Genomic DNA, 24,451 nt, shown 5'->3' with positions numbered 1-24,451 from the left:
CTTCTTTTCACAGCTATTTGTAAGGCCTCCTCAGACAGCCATTTTGGTTTTTTGCATTTCTTTTCCATGAGGATGGTCTTGATCCCTGTCTCCTGTACAATGTCATGGACCTCTGTCCATAGTTCATCAGGTACTTTGTCTATCAGATCTAGGCCCTTAAATCTATTTCTTACTTCCACTGTATAATCATAAGGAATTTGATTTAGGTCATACCTGAATGGTCTAGTGGTTTTCCCTACTTTCTTCAATTTAAGTCTGAATTTAGCAATAAGGAGTTCATGATCTGAGCCACAGTCAGCTCCCGGTCTTGTTTTTGCTGACTGTATAGAGCTTCTCCATCTTTGGCTGCAAATAATATAATAAATCTGATTTTGGTGTTGACCATCTGGTGATGTCCATGTGTAGTCTTCTCTTGTGTTGTTGGAAGAGGGTGTTTGCTATGACCAGTGCGTTCTCTTGGCAAAACTCTATTAGCCTTTGCCCTGCTTCATTCTGTACTCCAAGGCCAAATTTGCCTGTTACTCTAGGCGTTTCTTGACTTCCTACTTTTGCATTTCAGTCCCCTATAATGAAAAGGACATCTTTTTTGGGTGTTAGTTCTAAAAGGTCTGACAGAATGTGGTCCACTGCAGAAGGTTTGGCAAACCACTTCAGTATTCTTGCCTTGAGAACCCCATGAACAGTATGAAAAGGCAAAATGATAGGCTATTGAAAGAGGAACTCCCCAGATCAGTAGGTGCCCAATATGCTACAGGAGATCAGTGGAGAAATAACTCCAGAAAGAATGAGGGGATGGAGCCAAAGCAAATACAATATCCAGTTGTGGATGTGACTGGTGATAGAAGCAAGGTCTAATGCTATAAAGAGCAATACTGCATAGGAAGCTGGAATGTCAGGTCCATGAATCAAGGCAAATTGGAAGTGGTCAAACAGGAGATGGCAAGAGTGAACGTCGACATTCTAGGAATCAGCGAACTAAAATGGACTGGAATGGGTGAATTTAACTCAGATGACCATAATATCTACTACTGTGGGCAGGAATCCTGTAGAAGAAATGGAGTAGCCATCATGGTCAACAAAAGAGTCCGAAATGCAGTACTTGGATGCAATCTCAAAAACGACAGAATCATCTCTGTTCGTTTCCAAGGCAAACCATTCAATATCACGGTGATCCAAGCCTGTGTGCTCCAACCAGTAACGCTAAAGAAGCTGAAGTTGAACGTTTCTATGAAGATCTACAAGACCTTTTAGTCACACCTAGAGAACCACATCTCTACTCAATTCAATTTCTGGATTTTGTCCTGAAAACCAAGACAAGTGAACAGTGATTGGTAACAGCTGAAAATGAATGAGCTGGGCATTTAAATTTATCTGTTTTTATCCTGCCTACATCCAAATGGACTTGGTAATTTTAAGATAACACACAATGTAAACAGCACTTAGAGATAACACAGAAGAGAAATCCTCTAAAAGAAGCACACGGAGTCAGGGATCTATATAGCTGCATTTCTTTTCGGCTTAAAATGTATAAATAAAAACATATTTTCTAATGATGGCAATGCTCTTTTCAAAATCTTTGAAGGCTTTCTATCATAGAAACATCATTTTCAAGGGTGTTCTGAGAAATAAAGGATCTGCTGGATACTAAAAGACTTCAGAGGTGGTCACATGATTGGGGAACATTTGGTTAAACAAAGTTCTGAAGTTTATTTCCTGTAAGACTTTAGGAACTTTACTAGTATACATTGTGACATTCCAAGAATGTGGAATAGCATGTGGCATTATACAAATGTATTAGTCAATGGGATGGGTTTTACAAAGGTATCTTACAAACTGATGAGGAACATTTAAAAATGTTAAAATATTAAAAAAATCAAAATTAAATATTTAAAAATAAAACATTTAAATATTAAAAAACAAAACATTCAGCGCCATCCCTGTGCTGAGGTTGACCACAAGCACTCATCTGGATAGAGATTCCAGACAGACTTAGGTCTTCTATTTTTGTTTTTCTAATCTACCTTACAGTCTCATCTATTAACACAAGACTCCCAGTTGAGTTTTCATGCTTGTGCTGAACAAATTCAGTATTTTGCCCTCTCAAACTCCCCTCAACTTCCTGGAAAATTTCTTTCTCCCTCTGCTTATATAAACCCAACCTCCTGAAATGCAAATCAAAACTACAATGAAGTATCACTTCACACCAGTCAGAATGGCTGCCATCAAGAAACGCGACAAACAATAAATGCTGGAAAGAGTGTGGTGAAAAGGGAACCCTCTTGTACTGTTGGTAGGAATGTAAACTGATACAGTCACTATGGAAAACAGTACGGAGTTTCCTTCAAAAACTAAAAATAGAACTGTCATATGACCCAGGAATCTTACTACAGGTTATATTCCCTGAGAAAACCAACCATAATTCAAAAAGACACATGTACCCTAATGTTCACTGCAGCACTGTTTACAATAGCTAGGTCATAGAAGCAACCTAAATGTCCATCAACAGATGAACGGAGAAAGAAGATGTGTTACATACATCGAAAGGACTATTACTCATAAAAAGGAACAAATTTGAGTCTAATTTGAGTCTAATGAGATGGATAAACCAAGAGCCTGTTTACAAACTGAAGTAAGTCAGAGAGAGAAACAAATATCATATATTAATACACATAAGTGGGATCTAGAAAAATGGTACTGATGAGCCTACTGGCAGGGAAGCAAGAGAGTAGCAGACACAGAGAACAGACTTGTGGACACAACAGGGAAAGAAGAGGGTGGGATAAATACAGAGAGCAGCATCAAAACATGAATTACCATATGGAAAATAGATAGCCAGTAGGAATTTGCTGAATGACACAGGGAGAACAAACTGGTACTCTATGACCACTTAGAGGGGTGGGATGTGGCGGGAGATGGGGAGGAGGTTCAAGAGGGAGGGGACATATGTATACCTATGGCTGACTCGTGCTGATGTATGGCAGAAACCGACACAACACTGTAAAGCAATTATCCTCCAGTTAAAAATAAACTTTAAAACAGTAAAAAAAATAAATACATAAAGAACTATCATTAAAAATATGGTACAGATGAACCTATTTGCAGGGCAGGAATAGAGACGAATAGAGACGTAGATGTAGAGAAAGGACATGTGGACACAGCAGGGGAATGGGAGGGTGGGATGAATTGGGAGATTGTGATTGGTGTATATATACTATCATGTGTAAAAGAGATATAACCTGCTGTATAGTATGGGGAGCTCAGCTTGGTGCTCTGTGATGATCTAGATGGGTGGGACTGGGTGGGGAGGGAAGTCCAAGAGGGAGGGGATGTATGTATACGTATAGCTGATTCACTTCATTGTACAGAAGAAACTAACACAACACTGTGAAGCAATTATACTTCAATTTAAAAAAAATCCTACCTCCTTATGAGGCCCTGTTCAAAGCCATTTAAAAAAAAATTTTTTTTTCTATTATAGTTGATTAACAGTGTTGTGCCAGTTTCAGGCATATAGCAGAGTGATTCAGTTATATATATACATGTATCTATTCTTTTTCAAATTCTTTTCCCATTTTAGGTTATTACAGATTTTGAGCAGAGTTCCCTGTGCTATACAGTAGGTCCTTGTTTATTATCTATTTTAATTATGATAGTGTGTACATATCAATCCCCAAATTTTTCTTTATGAGATTAAATTGCTCATTTCCTTCTCTGTAATTCTACTCTCTTGTTGTTTAGTCTCTAAGTCGTGAATGACTCTTTGCCTCTTCTGTTCATGGGATTTTCCAGGAAAGAATACTGAGTATGTTGCCATTTCCTTCTCCAGGGGATCTTCCCAACCCAGGGATCGAACCTGCGTCTCTTGCACAGGCAGGCAGATTGTTTACCACTAAGCCAGCAGGGAAGCCCAATTCTACTCTACTTTGTATCTTTTAACATCTGTATTAGAGCTCTCTTCTACTCTAACTAGAGCATAAATTTTATGAGGTCAACAAATGTTAGTGACTGACTTCTATAGTCAGGCTCCATAATAAGTGTGGAAAATGTTCTTGATCTCATGGAGGTACAGTCCTACATGTTGACACACATAAATAAAATATGTGTAAAAACTGTCAAGGAAAAGTACAGAATTCCATGGATTATATGAGAGAGAGATTAATGAAAATTTTTATTCTTTGTTATATCCCAATGTACCTTGCTTTTATAGGTATGTAATATTAGAGATAAATTATAAATTATTAGCATTAAAAATTGAAATGGGCCAGACTTACTAGAAAATTATGTCATTTTTATGTCAATTAATTCTTCCTTTGTAAAAAACTAACTCTTTAGATCTGAAGAAGTACTCTATGATGTGGAGAGAACTTACCAGGAAGAAAAGAGTAATAGTTCTAGCATTATGAATCTTAATCAGCAATGTGACAGGAAATACAATGATATCAAAATAAGTATCAGATTTCCTTTGCCTGTTCGGGAAATAGACTCAATTCCTGCTTGCCCATTTCAAGAGGGTCAGTACATTGAACAGTGTTGGAGCAGTAATCAACAAGGTTAAATGACCTATTCTACTTTCAGCAATCTGACTATCTTCTTCAACCTGGACTTCAATTTATCTATCAGTGTGATAACTTGGTAATGCCTGGCCTGTAGGGTTTACTGATTCCCTGCCCGTGTTTCTCATTGCTTTGACTATGGCTTGGATCATTTTCTTGGATCATCTTCTGCCCCAGGGATTGAACTATATTTTCTTCCGGTTGTGAGACGTTGTCTTCCTCGTGAAGACATGGTGCAGACTTTTCCCTACACTTGGTCTCAGCCTTCCCAAACTGTTCTGACCTTTTTTCCCCTCTACCGTCTGGAAGCTACGCTCCCATCCTTGGTCTACAGAATATATCTCTTGGAATCTGCATAGTTGGTAAAGTTTGTCAGACAGTGTATTAGGCTTGCGTCTCTATTACTCAAGTCCCACAAAAGTAGAATCAATCTCCAATATCCTCAAATTGAAATATATCCATGAAAGGTGAAATTCACAACTTACATAAACTTGCTGCTGCTGCTGCTGCTAAAGCTTCAGTCGTGTCCAACTCTGTGTAACCCCATAGATGGCAGCCCACTAGGCTCCTTTGTCCCTGGGATTCTCCAGGCAAGAACACTGGAGTGGGTTGCCATTTCCTTCTCTAATACATGAAAGTGAAAAGTGAAAGTGAAGTCGCTCAGTCGTGTCCGACCCTTAGCGACCCCATGGACTGCAGCCCACCAGGCTCCTCCGTCCATGGGATTTTCCAGGCAAGAGTACTGGAGTGGGGTACCATTGCCTTCTCTGATACATAAACTTAGATTCAGATAAAACTACTCCACTTAATAGTTTAAATATAATCTAAGAATGTTTGCTGCTGCTGCTGCTAAGTCGCTTCAGTCGTGTCCGACTCTGTGCGACCCCATGGACTGCAGCCCACCAGGCTCCTTTGTCCCTGGGATTCTCCAGGCAAGAACACTGGAGTGGGTTGCCATTTCCTTCTCCAATGCATGAAAGTGAAAAGTGAAAGTGAAGCCGCTCAGTCGTGTCCAACTTTTAGCGACCCCATGGACTGCAGCCTACCAGGATCCTCCAAGAATGTTTAAACAATGTTTAAAAAGAAGGTTAAAAATAATTCCTGAATTTTGCCATATGGTACTGAGCCTATAATGCCATACACATAGCTAAGAAGTTATTTAGCTCATTGTTAGGTTAACTGCTCCAGATTCTGATTTAATCATCTTTAAAGGTAACTGAATCTGAAATTTACAAGTCCCTTAACTTTGTATTAAATACTTTTCTTCAGTGTATTAAACAACAGCTAGTACTTAGTGAGTCTGGAGAACACGGGTGACAATTCAGAATATATCAAAGTTTTCAGTTTGTAGACTACTTGAATGAAGTGATCCTCTTGCAAACTCCCTTGATTCATGAGCAAACAGCCTTGAAGCTAAAATCATTTCAACTCTTCTACAATTCAAATCATTATATACATATATTTATATGTTATTTGATATATTTTTATATGTTATTTTACATGTTATTTTGATAGGCCTATCAAAAGTTGGGAGGATGTCTTCTATTCTTTTGTGTGTTCACAACAAAAGCCATTTAAAAAGCAAAATCTGCTTTTTGATCTTGATCTGCCGTTTCAACTGCATTTTCCCTAATCATCAGCAAATAGTATTAAAATAATGTTAAGCACAAAAAATGTACAGTGGCTGGCAAATATTTTCAAAGGTTGATTGTCAGCAAAATGAACACATTTGGACAAAACCTAAAGGGACTGGCCAAAAATAGCTCTCAAGAACAAGAAAATAATTAATTATCAAATGATACCCCCAAAGATTTTTCCTCTTCTTTTTTTCGTAAACCTTGGTACAACAGTATCTATACAGTGGTAGGATGAAATATTTTCTCTAATAATATTCACTTTTTGAAATAAACAACTCTAAGTTTTCATAATTCAGAAGTAGAAACTGATTATTCTTATAATTTGACTACCTATTTATCTGATCAAGTGTACTTTAGCAGATCTATAAATAGATTTTTAAGTTTCTCTAAGAGCTAAAAGCTCATATAATGTTTACCGAAGAAAATAAAGTATCAGTGAAAATGGGGTGGGGGGAAGAAGATGTGGGTTACTGTTGTTTTAGAAAATAAGAACTCAGTGGATTTCTTTAAAACCAAATTTTTCTTCTTGAACAGCAAGGCAGGTACTAGTAGAGAAAAATAAGGCCATTGGAATGTGGTTTCACTCCTTCACCCATATCAGCTACCAAGCACTGTAGCTGTAGGCGCCTTCCTCAGTACACTGGAGCACTGTCAAAGTTACAGAGGTGTCAATGGCTTGTAGCTCGAAATGTAATATTCTAGAGGAGCTTTGTCCATTAGAACTTTCTGCAGTAAGGGAAATATTCTGTACCTATACTATCTAATGCAGAAGCCACTAATCACATGTGGGCATTGGTGTGTCTAGTGCAAATGAGGTTAAGAATTTTAAATTTTATTTCATTTAAACTAATTTAAATCTCACTAGCCATATGGAGTTACTGTACTGAACAGTGACATTCTAGAAGAATTTTCAGGAAAGCAGTACTTTCTGGTTTCATGACTGATTTTAGTTCTTTATCTGGGACTCATTAAGAATTCCCTGAGTTGACTGATTCCTCCACTATACTGTATTTGGAATCAGGACTCCTTTCTTTTTATTATTATTAGGTTAGCTCATCCTACCTGACGAAAAGCTGAGTTAAGCTTTTTAAGAATGCTCCTAAGAAGTCACCCTAAGAAAAGAAGGAGAAACTGCATCCCGGTAGAATGTAGCAGTACCCCAAAGCAACAATGTCTGAAAATACAGCAGCAATGATGGCAGCACTAGTATTCTCCAGGCAGGACACTGGAGTGGGTTGCCATTTCCTTCTCCAATGTATGAAAGTGAAAAGTGAAAGTGAAGTCACTCAGTCGTGTCCGACTCTTCACAATCCCAAGGACTGCAGCCTACCAGGCTCCTCCGTTCATGGGATTTTCCAGGAAAGAGTACTGGAGTGGGTTGCCATCTCATTTAAATGAAAACAATGCTATTAGTAAAAAATTGTGATATTGCCAACATCCGCTGGATCATGGAAAAACCAAGAGAGTTCCAGAAAAACATCTATTTCTGCTTTATTGACTATGCCAAAGTCTTTGACTGTGTGGATCACAATCAACTGTGGAAAATTCTGAAAGAGATGGGAATACCAGAACACCTGATCTGCCTCTTGAGAAATTTGCATGCAGGTCAGGAAGCAACAGTTAGAACTGGACATGGAACAACAGACTGGTTCCAAATAGGAAAAGGAGTTCGTCAAGGCTGTATGTTGTCACCCTGCTTATTTAACTTATATGCAGAGTACATCATGAGAAACGCTGGACTGGAAGAAACACAAGCTGGAATCAAGATTGCCGGGAGAAACATCAATAACCTCAGATATGCAGATGACACCACCCTTATGGCAGAAAGTGAAGAGGAACTAAAAAGCCTCTTGATGAAAGTGAAAGAGGAGAATGAAAAAGTTGGCTTAAAGCTCAACATTCAGAAAACAAAGATCATGGCATCTGGTCCCATCACTTCATGGGAAATAGATGGGGAAACAATGGAAACAGTGTCAGACTTTATTTTGGGGAGGCTCCAAAATCACTGCAGATGGTGACTGCAGCCATGAAATTAAAAGATGCTTACTCCTTGGAAGGAAAGTTATGACCAACCTAGATAGCATATTCAAAAGCAGAGACATTACTTTGCCAACAAAGGTTCGTCTAGTCAAGGCTATGGTTTTTCCTGTGGTAATGTATGGATGTGAGAGTTGGACTGTGAAGAAGGCTGAGCGCCAAAGAATTGATGCTTTTGAACTGTGGTGTTGGAGAAGACTCTTGAGACTCCCTTGGGCTGCAAGGAGATCCAATCAGTCCATTCTGAAGGAAATCAGCCCTGGGATTTCTTTGGAAGTAATGATGCTAAAGCTGAAACTCCAGTACTTTGGCCACCTCATGCGAAGAGTTGACTCATTGGAAAAGACTCTGATGCTGGGAGGGATTGGGGGCAAGAGGAGAAGGGGACGACAGAGGATGAAATGGCTGGATGGCATCACTGACTCGATGGACGTGAGTCTCAGTGAACTCCAGGAGTTGGTGATGGACAAGGAGGCCTGGTGTACTGCGATTCATGGGGTTGCAAAGAGTCAGACACAACTGAGCGACTGATCTGATATGATCTGAAAGCAACTATTAATAGATAACCTGAATAGGCCTTTATCTATAAAATAAATCAGTAATTAATAACCTAACAAAACAGAAAGCACCAAGCCCAGAGGAATTCACTGATGAATTCTACCAAACATTTAAAAAAGAAATTATACAGTTCTTTCAGAAGATAATTACACCAAACTCTTTCAGAAGACAAAATCAAGGGAAAATACTTTCTCATTCTGTGAAACCAGCATTACCTTGGTATCAAAACTAGATGAATACATTATATACAAAAAAAAAAACAAACACAGACCAATATCTCTGATGAACATATTCTCAAAAAAGTATTTGCAAATCAAAGCCAACGATGTGTAAAAAGAATTACACACCACAACCAAGTGGCATTAGCTCAAGTTTGTAAAGTTATTTCAATACTCAAAAATTAGTTAATGTGATCCAACATATCAACAGGTTAAAGAAAAATCACATGATCATATCAATAGGTGCAGGAAAAACATTTAACAAAAACCAACACCAATTCATGATATAAACTAGGAACAGAGGGAAACCTTCTCAACTTGATAAGAAACATCTACAAAAAAACCTACACCTCACATCACACTAACTGGTGAGAAACTAGATACTTTCCCACTAAGATCAGGAACAAGTAAATTATGTCCCCCTTCACCACTCCTTTTCAACACTGTACTGAAGTCCTAGTTTATATAATAAGACAGCAAAAGGAAATAAAACATATACAGATTGGAAAAGAAGAAACAAAACTGTCTTTCTTTGCAGAAGACATGAGCATCTTTGTAGAAAATAAGTCTAAAAAAAATGATCAAAAAACTTCTGAACTAATTAGCAATTATAGCAAAGTCACAGGCTAAAAGGTTAATAAAGAAAAGTCAGTTGTTTTCCTATGTATCAGCAATGCACAAGTAGAATTTGAAATAAAAAAAAAAATCACAGTACTGTTTACAATCGCACTCCCCAAAATGAAATACTTAAGAAATGACTTAACAAGATACATACAAGATCTATTTGAGGAAAACTACAAAACTCTGTTGAATGCATTCAAAGAAGAACTAAATAGATGGAGAGAGAGTCTATGTTCATGGATATGAAGACTTATTATTGCCAAGATATCATATAAATTCAAGGTAATCCCAATCAAAATATCAGCAAGTTACTTTGTGGCTATTGAAAACTGATTCTAAAGCTTACTATATAGAGACACAAAAAACCCAGAACAGCCAAAAAAATATTAAGGGACAAGAACAAAGTTGGAGGACTGATATTATTTCACTGTAAAACTATAATATTCTAGTGTGCCAACGGTGAAAGACAAACAGATCAGTGGAATAGTATAGAGACCCCAGAAATAGGCCCACATAAATATGTAGGTTTTTGACAAAGAGCAAAGAGCAATGGAGAAAGGATAGTCCCTTCAACAAATGGTGCTGAAACAACGGGACATTCACATGCAAAAAACATGAATCTAGACACAGAACTTACACCCCTCATAAAAATGAACTCGAAATGGTTCACAGACCTAAATGTAAAATTATACAAATCCTATAAGATAACATAAGAGAAAATTTAGATGGCCTTGGGTTTGGTGATGACCTTTTAAATGTAATACCCAAGGCATGATTCATGAAAGAAATACAGTAACTGATAAACTGGACTTCAAAGAAATTAGAAATTTCTACTCTCTGAAAGACACTGTCAAAAGAATGAAAGACAAGCCACAGACTGGGAGAAAATGCTTGCAAAGAACACATTTGTAAAGGATTATTATCCAAAATATAAAAAGAATGCTGAAAACTCAGCCACAGGAAAATAACATGACTAAGAAATGGTCCAAATACCTTAGCAGACACCTCACTACAGAAGATATACAGATGGCATATAAGCATATGAAAAGATACTCCATATCATATGTCACCAGGGAAATGCATATTAAAAGAATAGTGAAACACTACATACATATAAGAATGACCAAAATCCAGAATACTGACACCACCAAATGCTGGTAAGGATATGGAATAATACGAACTCTTAGTCATTGATGGTGGGATTAAAAAGTAATAGAGCCATTTTAGAAGACATCTGGGTAGTTTCTTAAAAAATTAAACTTACTCTTGCCATATGATCCAGCAATCACACTCCTTGGGATATTTCCAGAGAAGCTGAAAAATTACGTCTGCACAAAAACCTGCACACAGATATTTATAGCAGGTTCATTCACAACTGCCAAAACTTGGCAACAACCAAGATGTTCCTCAGTAGGTGAATAAACTAAGGTATATACAGACAATGGAATACCAGCTGAACCACCAGGGAAGCCCAGGAATACTGGAGGGAGTAGCCTATCCCTTCTCCAGCGAATCATCCCGACCCAGGAATTGAACTGGGGTCTCCTGCATTGCAGAGGGATTCTTTACAAGCTGAACTACCAGGGAAGCCCAGGGTATATACAGACAATGGAATATTATTTAGCACTAAAAAAAACCAAGCAGTTATCAAACTATGTAAAAGGATGAAGGAAACTTAAATGAGTATTATTAATACTAAGTGAAAGAAGCCCAACTGAACAGCTACATACTGTATGATTTCAATTATGTGACATTCTGGAAAAGGCAAAACTATAGGGACAGCAGAAAGATTATGGGTTGCCAGGGACAGGGGATAGAGGGATAAAGATGCAAAACAGAGAGGATTTTTAGGGCAGTGAAATTACTCTGTATGACACTATAATTGTGGGTACATGACATTATAAAATTGTCCAAACCTACAGAATATAGACCACCAAGAATGGACCCTAAATTAAACTATGGACTCTGGATGATGGTGATTATGTCAAAATAGATTGATTGTAATGAATGTACCACCTTGGTGGGGAATACTGATAATGGAGGAGGCTGCATAGGTCGGCGTAGGGAATATAGGAAATCTCACTAATGCTATGAATCTAAAACTTTTAGCTCTAAAAAAATAAAGTCTATTTAAAAAACACCTTTTGAGAGGTCTGGAATTGTTTAGTCTACAAATTGAACAGAAGGAATCTATCACCTTAGGGCTACAAGCTGACTCTGTCAATGACATAAGATGAGTAAGGTTGTCTCTTATGAGTCAGTATTTTCAATGAGGGGGAAAAAAATTACAGGACCACTTTCTTTAGCACTACCAGTTACTGCATAAAAAGTGGTTTGTGGTCCACTTGGAGGGCTTTCTAGATTTTAATTCTCTTCTTCTATTAATTTGCTGAGTTATTTCTTTCTTTTGAATATCAAGTCTTGTCATAGTTTTGTCCCCAAGAATATGCATAGTCAAAACTGAGTTTAAGTGAAAAGATCTGAGCTTTAATTTTTAATAGGGCTTTAGAAAAACTGTGTTCACTTGAAAAATATGTCTTGATATTTGATTTAGAATCTTAGAAAGAAATGCTTCCCCAGATTTCTAGTCTGTACTTTCACACTACTTTTTAATGTATTCTTTTCATGTGTTGCCTATTCAGTCAGGTCAGTCACTCAGTCGTGTCCGACTCTTTGCAACACCATGGACTGCAGCACACCTGGCTTCCCTGTCCATCATCAACTTCTGGAGCTTGCTCAAATTCCTGTCCATCAAGTTGGTGATGCCATCCAACCATCTCATCCCCTGTCATCCTCTTCTCCTCCTGTCTTCAATCTTTCCCAGCATCAGGGTCTTTTCAAATGAGTCAATTCTTCACATCAGATGGCCAAAGTATTGGAGTTTCAGCTTCAGCATCAGTCCTTCCAACAAATATTCAGGACTGATCTTCTTTAGGATGGACTGGTTGGATCTCCTTGCAGTCCAAGGGACTCTCAAGAGTCTTCTCCAACACCACAGTTCAAAAGCATCAATTCTTCAGTGCTCAGCTTTCTTTATAGTCCAATTCTCACATCCATACATGACTACTGGAAAAACTATAGCTTTGACTAGACGAACCTTTGTCAGCAAAGTAATGTCTCTGCTTTTTAATATGCTGTCTAGGTTGATCAAAGCTTTTCTTCCAAGGAGCAAGCATCTTTTAATTTCCTATTACTTAACTGTTAACCTGGATTCTTAGATTTATATATGATTCAGATTGTACATATAAAAAATAACTATTATGTTATGCACTGTATCACCTTATAGTTTAAGATACACCTTCATATACTCTCACAACAATATTATAAGGCAAACAATAATAGTCACTTTTTACTGAGCACCAACTATTTGCCAAACAGATAAAAAATTTCCAATCTTCAAAACAACTTCACCAAGTTTCATATCCTTCTCATTCCATAAACATAAAATTAAGATGCAGAGAAGCTTTAAGAGGAATTAATACAGCTAATTTGTTTTGAGCACATTTTCACACTACCAGGGAATTAGGAAGGTAGGTATCCCAGATGTTTGAACTCTCAAGGCAGCTCTGTGGTAATTAAGGGGGAGGTAAGGTATAGTTAGGTGATCAGCTCTAAGTCCTAATTCTAACTTTACTTTTAGGTTCTGAAGACAGCCTCAATCATGTTGGTAACAAACATATTATCAAAAATTATCTGATTAAAGAGATAGAAAATCCTATGCCTAATAATTGGCTCACTCAGCCCCAAAGTGAATGAACATCATAACATAGATGAAGAATTAGATAGACACATCTTAAAGGAGAGAGCTATGTCAATACTAAAATGACCTAGATGATTTAGAAAGAGATCCAGTCAAAACAGTTCAGAACTATTGTTAATTTTGTTAAAAACAATGACTGTGTGGTATTTTGTATATTTAAATGGTCCTTCTCCATTACAGATCCACTCCAAGTATTTATGGGTAAAATCATAAGATATTTGGGATTTACTAAAAAAAAAAAAAAAAAAAAACAACAACAGAAGAAAAGGAGCGGAGGACATGGAAGCAACCTAAATGTCCATTGACAGAGAAATGGATAAAGAAGACATGGTGCTGATGGAATATTACTCAGCCATAAAAAGGAACAAAATAATGCCACTGGCAGTGACATGGATGGACCCAGAGATTGCCACAGTGAGTGAAGTGAGTCAGACAGAAAAAGTCAAATTCGTATGATATCGCTTATATGTGGAATCTAAAGAAATGGTACAAATGAACCTATGTACAGCACAGAAGTTGAGTCACAGATGTAGAAGACAATCTCCTGGTTATCAGGGGTGGGCGGAGAGGGATAAATTACGAGACTGAGACTGACATATACACACTACTATAATAAAACAGATAACTAGTGAGAACCTACTGCATAGTACAGAGTGTGTATATATGGATGTCTAAGTGACTCACTTGGCAGCAACTAGCACAACATTGTACACCAACTATACTCCAGTAAAAATCAGTTTAAAAAGGAGGGGGAAGGATGGATCACCTGATTGACAAGACGTTAGTAACTACTGAAACTGAGAGTTCACTGGGGGCATACATGGGGGATCACTGCATTCTTCTTTCTACTTTTGTGCGTCTTGGAAATTTCCCACAATAAAAAGTTTAAAAATATCTGGGGGAAAAAAAGACATATGGTTTACCATGGTTTAGGTAGTTTATGATATAATAGTTATTGAAGAGAAATAAAACTCAAAGAGTGTCGTAGGAGGTAGAAACACACAGAATGCATTATTTGATCAATAAAATTAATCAGAAAGAAGAAAGTAATTATAAGTGTTGGGTCCCAACTCAGAAGAAAAGAAAAAGAAAAGTTTGAAAGATAAACTGTTTCTCTAGAAATATGCTTAACTAATCCCTGAACCTCACTTTCACTCAACAATGGCAAGAAAAAAAGGACTTGATCTGGACTTGAACAGGACTCAACCTGTTCTTCAGAGAGTAAAAGTTATTCATCAGGTAGTAGTCAGCCTAAGTGGAAATTTTCCTTTAGACAACTCTCTTTTTGTCCTTTCTGATGCTATTTTTACAAGAATAACCTTCCCCAAGCAGTTTTATTTATCTTGTAGATTTCCCCTATTGCAGTGTGGAATGAAGTCTTCCTGGTTAGAAATGCAGAAAAGGGCTTTAGAATACATAACTGAGCTGAGTTTTGGTCCAAATATGACATTTATTTGACTTATGATCCTGACTAAATAATTTTTAACTTTTTTGATCTTTTTCTCTTATTTGTAATATGGAGATAATCACTAACTCAAAGAGTTTTTCTAAATGTGGTACATAATACAATATGTTGACTGATTCAACCTTTCACAGATATTGGGTCAAAAGTTTAAAAAAGAACATATCATAAGCATTCATATAGCTGATTCATTTTGCCATACAGCAGAAGCTAACACAACATTATAAAGCAACTATCTGTTGTTGTTTAGTTGCTAAGTCATGTCTGACTCAGTAACTCCATGGGCTGTAGCATGCCAGGCTCATCCATCCCACTATCTCCTGGAGTTTGCTCAAATTCACGTCACTTGAGTTGGTGATGCAACTATACCCCAATAAAAATTTTTTTTAATAAAGTCTATTTTTTTAAGGGAAAAAAAAAGGAATATATCAGAATTTTGTCCAAGTTAAAACAATCATATTTGAGGTGATGACATGCCAGTGAGCCAGTGAGCATCCAATGTTCTACTCCACCAGGGGGCCATTCTGGTCTCCTCTCCCTTCTGTCTGCACCAAAATACAGTTCTAACAGCTCTATCCTCTTCCTCTGAGGACAGGCACCCCCATTTACATTTAAATATAAGAGGTTGGGAGATGTGTTAAGGAAACCACATATTCTATTATAATGGATGTTTAAATCTGGTCTTTCTGGGAGCATCTTCACTTCTAGAATATATATACACAATGTATTTCAGACAAGTTATGCAAATCAGGCACCTTACAGACTGTATATTAATTAAATTATAATTAGTATCTTAAGAATTTGATAAGTAAATATCACTTTTAAGGCATGATTTACCTTGAATTAACTTAGTTTCAGAACTTGTGAAACAAATCACCTCCATTCCTAGTTTATCGCTCACCACAGCTATGAAACATAACTGGGCAATCATTGCAAATTTCTTCTCTGGAGAAACTGACCTCTGAGACAAGACCTCCAGATACTGACAGTTAGAAGACTCCTGACAATGAAGCTAACCATCTGAAAAGCCTCACCCAACTACAGCGCCTCCAGATAACTTCATAGTGACTCACTCTCAAATATGAACAGACAGCCAAGGTTCACCAGACACCTGGAGGAAATTTTTCATCTAGTAACACAGAGAAACAAACGACAGCGGCAAAGTGACCCACAGGAACCAGACACAACATAGGACCCATAACAAAACTCAAAGGAAAAAGCCTTAAGTAAAATATTCTCAGAGAAATAAGAGACTGCACTTCTAAAGCAAGAATAAAAACAAGGAATCATCAGAAAACAAGATAGAACTTTAGGAACTAAAGCAACCAAAATTTTAAAATTAAAGAGAAGGGACCACTTGGGGGAAATCTTCCAGAAAGCAGAATAAGAAGGCAAAGAAACAGAAAACAGAAGAGAAAAGTAAATTATAAGATCAATCCAAGATGTACAAACTTGGGCTAATAGGAATTCTGGGGAGAGGGAACACGGAGAAAAAGGCAGAAAGGAAATCTTCAATGAGAAAACACCTGATTTTTAAAACAAACACCTGTGTCATCTTGAGAAAAATTTGAATTAATTAAAAATTATATAGACAATCACATAACTCAGAGTTTAGGTGTTCACCTGCCTGGAGTAGGCATATGAACATTATTATATATTATGTTGTTTTCTGGTTCTTTATTTAAACAGATAATGCTGTCTTCTCGTCTAAAGTACAAACTCTTCAAAGCCAGGAATAATATTTGCCACTCACAGTAGGCACATATTCTATTTCTGATAAATACTTGTTAAACTCATCTGCTTAGAAGATGACTTGAGTTTCCATTAAGCTCTGAAGCTCCTTAAGAGGGTTCAGTCTTTCAGGTTTGGTACAAAAGGTAAAGGTCATTCTTAGCTAAAACAGCTACTTAAAACCCCAAGAAAAATGGTGAGAAATCGGCTGTTACATCAAGTCTGAAATGAAGTCATTTTATTAAACAATGATGAACTTAAAGCTAGTCAAATGGCCTGTGTTTAAATATTCTTAAAACTTCTGATCCATTCCATCTTCTTTTTTAGAAAATTTGATCTGAGCCTCTACCCAGACACATAGTTCTACAGCACCAGTTAGTGGAATATGTAGGCTATGAATCAGACTCCACTGTGGAAATGAATCCTTGAGTCACGATCATAATATTCCATTGGCATCCACCCCAGGGACAAGGTATTCATTTAAGAGTGCCACTCTTTCAAACAGAGGATGAAGCATCAAGAAGCTCCCACTCATCATTATAGTCATCCCTCAGATATCCCAGTTTGGTTATCTGTTTGTGCGAGGTTGTCTGGTCACCCTCAGATTCTAGTCACCTACCAGATTCTACAGTCATCTCTACCCCATTACAAAGGGTCCCTTGGCTTCAGAGATTAATTTAATGAATACTTAATAGTGTCTATTTTGAGCTACGCACTGTTCTAGGTACTAAGTATCTAGCAGTCTCTGATTTAGGGAATAATATTCTAGTAAATGAGAGCCCAGAAAAGATTATTCATTTGCTAACCCCCTCTCTAGATTCAATTAATTCTAGAAAATTTATATTTGCCTGCCTTGCCTGCCTATCTCCCCACCTTCAACTTTTTTCTTGCTATGCTCCCTTTTTCTCATTGCTTACTTGAAATGTTTAATGTCTTTTATACTCCCTGATGGAGAAGGAAATGGCAACCCACTCCAGTATTCTTGCTTGTGAAATCCCATGGACAGAGGAGCCTGGCAGGCTACAGTCCATGGAGTCGCAAACAGTCAGACATAACTTAGTGACTAAACACACACACACACAGGCTTCCTGAATTCAGGCCATGAAGACCATAAAAACTCAGCTACCACTAAGATTTCTTCACTTGCTCCAATGGAAGATCAGTTCCTAACATTTTCATATATCAATTTATGCTTAAGAAGGAATATATACTTTTAAGTGCATCACAAAATTACACATAAAGGATTTTTTTCACTTTCTCCTTATAGATCTATCAAAAGGATAGCTCATAGTAAGCACTGATTATAGATGGCGTTTCATTTCATTACATAAGCCAATGTAAGATTCAAACATTCTCAGTAGTACCCTAAACTGAGCTCTTGAATGGCTTTTGGTCCAAACAATCCCTTCTGTATTACGTGGTCTCAACCAATAACTAGTGTAAATGTCCAAGTGGATTTAAAATCCCCTGCAAATTAGCTTAGCCCTGACCATGGTATACATACAGTTCTTCTTTATGCAAAAGTGGAAGACAGACTCGCTGGATATTTCAACTATGAACTGTATTATTGTCCTTATTTTTTTTTTAATGGTCTTAAGTCTTGCTTCTCAAAGTGTGATTAAGGAATTTTAGCAGCATTGGTATGACCTGGGAAGCATGTTAGAAATGCAGAACCCTCAGGCCCCACCCAGACCTACTATACCATAATCTGCCTTTTAACAAGATTTCTAGGAGAGGTACACACACATGAAAATTGGAAAATTGGTAGTCCAAATGATGACTTAATGAACTATTCTCTAATTGTAATCCTTAAAGCATTAGAAGGCAGCTTCAGATCAGATCAGAAGCTCAGAAGGCAGCTTACCAACAAACATTTGAGAGAAAAGAGAGAAAAAAGGAAGCAGTCCTAGATATTATTTTAGCTATATCATAAAATGCTATCTTCAGCTTTGGTAAGAAGGACAAAAGATAAAAATTCAGTTAAGAATGTTTCTGTATTTAATGAACAACTGCATTTAAAGCCACTGTCCCTTGTAATACCAATATCTTTGATACAAACTTCTTTTTGATTGGTAATATTTTTTCTATTATAGTAAATCACAAAATTTTTTACAATGTTACAGTTTTATCTTAGATGTAATACATCTAAATCAAGAGAAATCATGATCCTCCCCCCACCCCCAGATATTCCAGAACCTCACTAGAAACATCATGGGATCTCTTGGTCAAGGTGTTCTTTATTATGACCCATCCATGAATTGGGTTACAAGGTACATAAACATGCTAGTTTCTTGCCCTTCCAAGTTCTCAGAATTTTCTTCTTCTCTCAGAAGTTCTCAGTTCTGCTCTAATTATATTATACAGGTTTTTTAAGTTTCAGTGAAAGTAAAATTACTTTCCAACAACTGCTGCTATGTTGAGAGCTTCCTCCCAATATCTCACTGAACAAGCACAGATGCGTTTACCTCTTGTTTTGAAAGGCTTTCTTATATCTCTCAGTGTTGGGTCTTTACCTGAGCATAGCCTTCCAGTCTCACATTTGGCCAACAAAGAATACCCAACCACACACTTGAGCAAGATTTCAGGTATTTTGTGGATATGCTGACAAGATCTTTGGATCCCCTTCTCAGAATTCATTTGTTCTGCTAACCATCTTCCTGATCTCAACACATTGGCAGGCCACACCCAGGGACTCTGCCAAGACCCTTCTGCCCACAAAGGCTCTGATCCTAGCTTCTTCTCATCTATCCTGTTCCCTGTAAGGGGAGAGAGGATCTAGAAGGGCCAGGCCTCACAACAGGTAGCTGCTGTGGGCTCCATATCCTGGAAGAAGCAGGTGACAACAAGACAGAGGGCCTCTTCTCCAAGCAGTGTCTAGGAAGCAGCCTTAAACCCTGACTTGTTTTCTACCTAGCTCTATTTTTGTTTTGTCTTATTTTTGGTGGTAGGGAGGGGCAGGAGAAAATTTGAATAATCCTGCTCACCGAGAGTTATGCCTACTCATAGGCCATCTCACATTTTCACTCCTAATTTTTTCCCTTCATTTCATATTGCCGACTCCCCACTTCAGTTTTCTCTGCCTGTGCTCACTTATTCTATTGTTCTAAGGTGAAATAATAGGGAGCTAACAGAACTTTTTTTCTCCTAGAGAACAGGCTGCAATATTCTTGTAACAATTTGTCTTATGCAATTATATCTGCCTAACACCATGCTTGTCCTCTATATTGTAGCCATTAAATATAAAACTTGCCTACACTAACTCATGACTATTTTTGTGACACTGAGCAAACAAGCTATACCTGTTTTGCTTCCTTACCTGTTTCATTCTTTTTTCATCCAGGCTTTCACACTGTTCTCCTGAGCCTACTCCTACTGAAGTTATGAAGACCTCCTACATTCAATGGATACATAAATTCCATGGCATTGTATGCTGCCCGCCTTGAATTTTCCACTCTCTTGGCCCTCAGGCCTCTAAGCTCTTTTGGCCTCTCTGCCCCTCTGGTGACTCTTGGTCTCCTTTTTATCTCCTCCTCCATTGCTTCTCCCAAGTTAGTAGTCCCCAGAACTCTGATTTATCACTCCTCCCATCTCACTTTCATGCTTTTTCCAGTCCATCCTTACGGAAATCTGACTAGATGCTTAACTCCCAAGCTACATTTCCAGCTCTCACTCCTCTCCTGAGCCAGAGCCCGTATCTCCAACTACCCTACTTGACAGCAGTACTACCAGGGTAACTTCTCAGGACAAAAACTTAATGATTCATGGTTTCTTCTTTGCCCTCCCAATCTGGCCCCTTCTCCTGAATTCCCTATCTTAGTTCATGATGTCACCTTTCACCTAGTTGGCCAAGTTAAGAAAAGTTTAATTCACTTATAATCCATGGTGTCATAAAAAAAAATTATCATCTAAAAACACAAAAGTAGGCACACTACACTCTCAATAACAACTTTTCCGTCGCCTAACTACTGTCTGTCGGCAGGAGACACGCTGCTTTCCTTCAGCATGAGGTGCTCCACGCAATGGAACTCCCACCACTTCCAGTGTTATCATCTACCACAGCCCCTGACTCTGTGTACTCCAGTCACACTGAACTACTTACAGTGTGGTTCTTTCACATCTCCAGCCTTGTACGTGTGGCTGCTTCTGCCTACAGCAATGTGTCCCAAGAGCAGTCAGGTTTGCCCCTGGGGGGCATTTGGCCATGTCCGGAGACATTTTTTGATTGTGACAACTGAGGCAGATGATGCCACTGGCACTGAGTAAATGGACACCAGGGATGCTGCTTACATCCTACAAGACAAAGGACAGCCCTCCGCAACAAAAAAGTGCTGAGATTGAGAATCCCTGCCCTAAATATCCTCCTTGATTCTCTGCCTGGGGAACTCCAACTCACCCATTAAGATTCAACTCAAATGTCACCTCCCCTGTGAAGCCTTGACTACCAACCGGGTCCTCTCCTTCAGACAAATATTGTTGCATCTTTCTCACTTTCTCATATGCAGCTCTATTGAGCACATCACATTTTAGTCTGAGAATTTTCTTGTCTACCAATATGTCTCTAAGGAGAATGGGATTTCCCCCAGGAAGACACTGTGCTTTATTATCTTTTATTCCCAGAGCTTTAGTCCGTGCCTGGCAAACAGGAGGCACTCACACATGTGCTAGATGAATGAATTAAAGAAACATCTCCAGAGAAATATAAAATATTTCTGAAGAAAACAATTTAGCTCCCTGAACCACCCTGAAATTAGTATTTTAGTTCTTCAGTTCTAAGAAATGCACATGTACAAGCACATACTTCTCTCCAAGTTTCTAAAACTGGTCATTAACATTGTTGCATCACAGTTTTAGAGTCAATATTTATAAACTATATTGATTTTTATAGGAAAGATTAAGTGTTCAAAATAAATTTAACCAAATGTCTCTAAATATTCTGCTAAAGTTAATAAAATGAGGACAGAAAATAATGGAACACTGAAAACAGTGTATATTTAAAACAGTTATTTTGGGAAGAACAACTAAATATATTATTGAAACATACAATCTTGAGATTAGTTTTAAAGGCTTTGAAATAATTGAGACAGTTTTTTAAAGTTCTACCATACCAGGCTTAAGCAATTTACCTATCTGAGATTAAATAACAGAAAATAAACAAAAACCTTTACAATAAAAAGAAAAATGTAAAGCCAAACTTTCTGAAAAAAATATGCATATACATGAAGAATGGAAGACATTAACAAGCTGGGGCAAATGCTAAAGTATTTAAAATAACAGGGCAATGACATTTCTGAGCATCCTAACAACACAGGAAATTTTAAAAACATAGATAGGGAAAAGTGAAACAATAACAGAGTAAACTAACAATTATACAGATTTTAGAAACCTAATGGTAATTTTTGTAACTGAATAAAAACCATCTCACCTACTTAATCTCTCTCTTGATCAAGCTGATAAGACACACAATGTTAAAATGTCAAATGCCTACTTCTAGATTATAAAGCCTTTACTAAAGTAATATTGTCTCTCAAAAAGTATATACAATAAATATATGCCAGTTATTGGTACATCCTTTGAAGGCAAATAAGTGAGATAAACATGATCATGCAGATTACAAAGTCTCTTCTTCATTCTAAATTGTAAACAACACACAGACCCAAGTTGCAGATACATATAAAAGTTCTCACTAGATTTAAATAATTAGCCATTAATGAGCTGTTGATTATAGAGTTAGAAACTGGATACTATTCTGCTAGAGACTGGACGCTAAACACAGAAGAAAAGAATCTGTAGACCTCTTCATGTTTTAAAAACCAGGGTCCCTGACCAAAGCAGTGATTTAATTTCACGGCTGCTGGGTACAGATAGCTGACATTACTAAATGCTACTCTAATATCAACTTGTTAAATGTGAATCCAGACTCAGCATATCAGAATACTAACCCAGACTAACTGGAGTCATGGGAAATATTTTGGGAGCTGTTTATTTATAAGTGAGTTACAATATACCACTATAATTAGATTAATATATAATTATTGATAAACACAGGATTATTTCTAAAACCCCATTATTGTTGTCACTGCTATGTTTAGAAAAAACAACATTACTATTTTCCTCTTAAAACAAGCCCTTAATTTACCATTAATCAATTAGATCAATTTAGATCTAGCACGTGTTGTTTAATGGTCCTATGTTGTTTACAATTCTTATATAAAAAGTTGTTTAATAAACATTAAGAGGAGAAACAACTTAGAGCTTTCCAGCAAACGACACACTTCAACTATTTTATAACTGAATAATCTAGCAAAAAATAGATTCTGCAGAAAGCTAGGCATTCAGCTGTCACAAAATATGTTTAAGTTAGCTTACCCAATTTTAAAGAAAAACCAGTGAAAGTATATCTTTTAGCCACACAAAAGGCAGTCAAATTTAATTTAAAAACATTAAAAAGACCATTTTTTCAAAAGTATCAACAACAACAAACTATAATATTACCACAAAATCAATTCTTTAAAGAATATTTTTATATATATTTCTAGGTCAATTATTTGTTTCAGGTTAATTATTTCATTAAACGTAAAATACATTTGCAAGGTACATGTAATTCAATTAGCAAACTACTAATACATTTTTTCACAGTATCACTTAATTGCTTTTTTTAGGAGACAAAATAATTGAATGGATTATAATCTCTTAACAGTTAGTGTTTTAAAAGTTTTGCAAACGGAATTAATAATTCTAAAACATACATTGGAATGTGAAATGTGATTTTTATTCATCCTCAGTAAAGTAGTTGCTTATATTAACATCTGGGCATTGGTAATAAGAATTATTATATTCATCAGATTTCAAAAGAGAGAAAACAAACTAGCAAATATTTAATATTTTATTTGCCCAGAAATTTTAAAAAACACTTTAATTTTGATAGTAAGTGTTATATAAACACAGATAAGCAGATAAGTTTCTTTGCCTCAAACTATTATGTACTGTCATCTAGAATTGGTTTAGTCAGAAATACTTTTTTTAAAATTTCCTAAAATCTGGCAAGATCTTCCAAACACAGAAATTTTAAAAATCTATTCAAGTTCAAAACACTTAAAATACTTTGGAATGGCCAAATTACACAAAAAATTGTTTTGGTTAAGATTCACTGGAGTTAAATTACTACTATAATAAAGCAAAATTACCCAAATAACAAATTAATAAGATAACTAGGAAATGCCTAGCAATTGAAACCATAAAAATATAAAATTTAGAGTTCAATATTATTGAAGGAATGAGTTACATTTTAGAAGGCATTCTTAACTGGTAGCTAAAGAAAAACAGGGTGGAACAAAATTCCTGTGGTTAAGGGTATATACAAATGCAAATACCATTTATTTTTCCTCTGCTTTAAACATTCAGTATAATAGTTTTTATCAATGATCAAATAAATATATGTATTTCAAAGAAATATTTTCTCTATGTTCACTTATAAGAAAAGTTTCACATTTAAGTAGACTTTTTACTGTTTAATACTTTAAGTGGCTTTCGATATTTTACTTTTTTCATAAAGCTTAAAGAGGGCTTAAAAGGGCTTTTTTTCAAAATGCTTAATGCTTAAAGCATTTATAATGCTTTAAAATAAATACTAAATGAGCATTTTTGAAAATAAGAATGAAATACGGAGTTAGACTTTAAAACACCATACCACTCAAGGGGAAAATATACTAAGGCAAAATATTATAAAACAAATTATTAGTTAAAGCTTGTTCTTATGCTACAGAATGTTTTATGGCTTAAATCACTTTGGAAAGGTTTTTTTTTTAATGCATATTTTGTATGCTGATAAAATAATAAATAGAGTGAAAAACTATTAGGCATTTTTTAGATTCACA

The 24,451-nt window shown here is 36.6% G+C and overlaps 1 protein-coding gene across 4 annotated transcripts in view; it reads right to left on the bottom strand.

Annotated features, from left to right (window-relative positions):
• NEDD4 (NEDD4 E3 ubiquitin protein ligase) overlaps nucleotides 1-24,451 on the bottom strand; it is a 145,974-nt gene that overhangs the window by 64,561 nt on the left and 56,962 nt on the right. The gene's annotated exons all lie outside the window — the stretch shown is intronic.

Source organism: Bos indicus, chromosome 10 (genome assembly GCF_029378745.1).
Source record: "Bos indicus isolate NIAB-ARS_2022 breed Sahiwal x Tharparkar chromosome 10, NIAB-ARS_B.indTharparkar_mat_pri_1.0, whole genome shotgun sequence".
NCBI classification, from domain to species: domain Eukaryota; kingdom Metazoa; phylum Chordata; class Mammalia; order Artiodactyla; family Bovidae; genus Bos; species Bos indicus.
The sequence above is the reverse complement of the archived record's forward strand: the minus strand, read 5'-3'. Positions and strand labels throughout refer to the sequence as shown.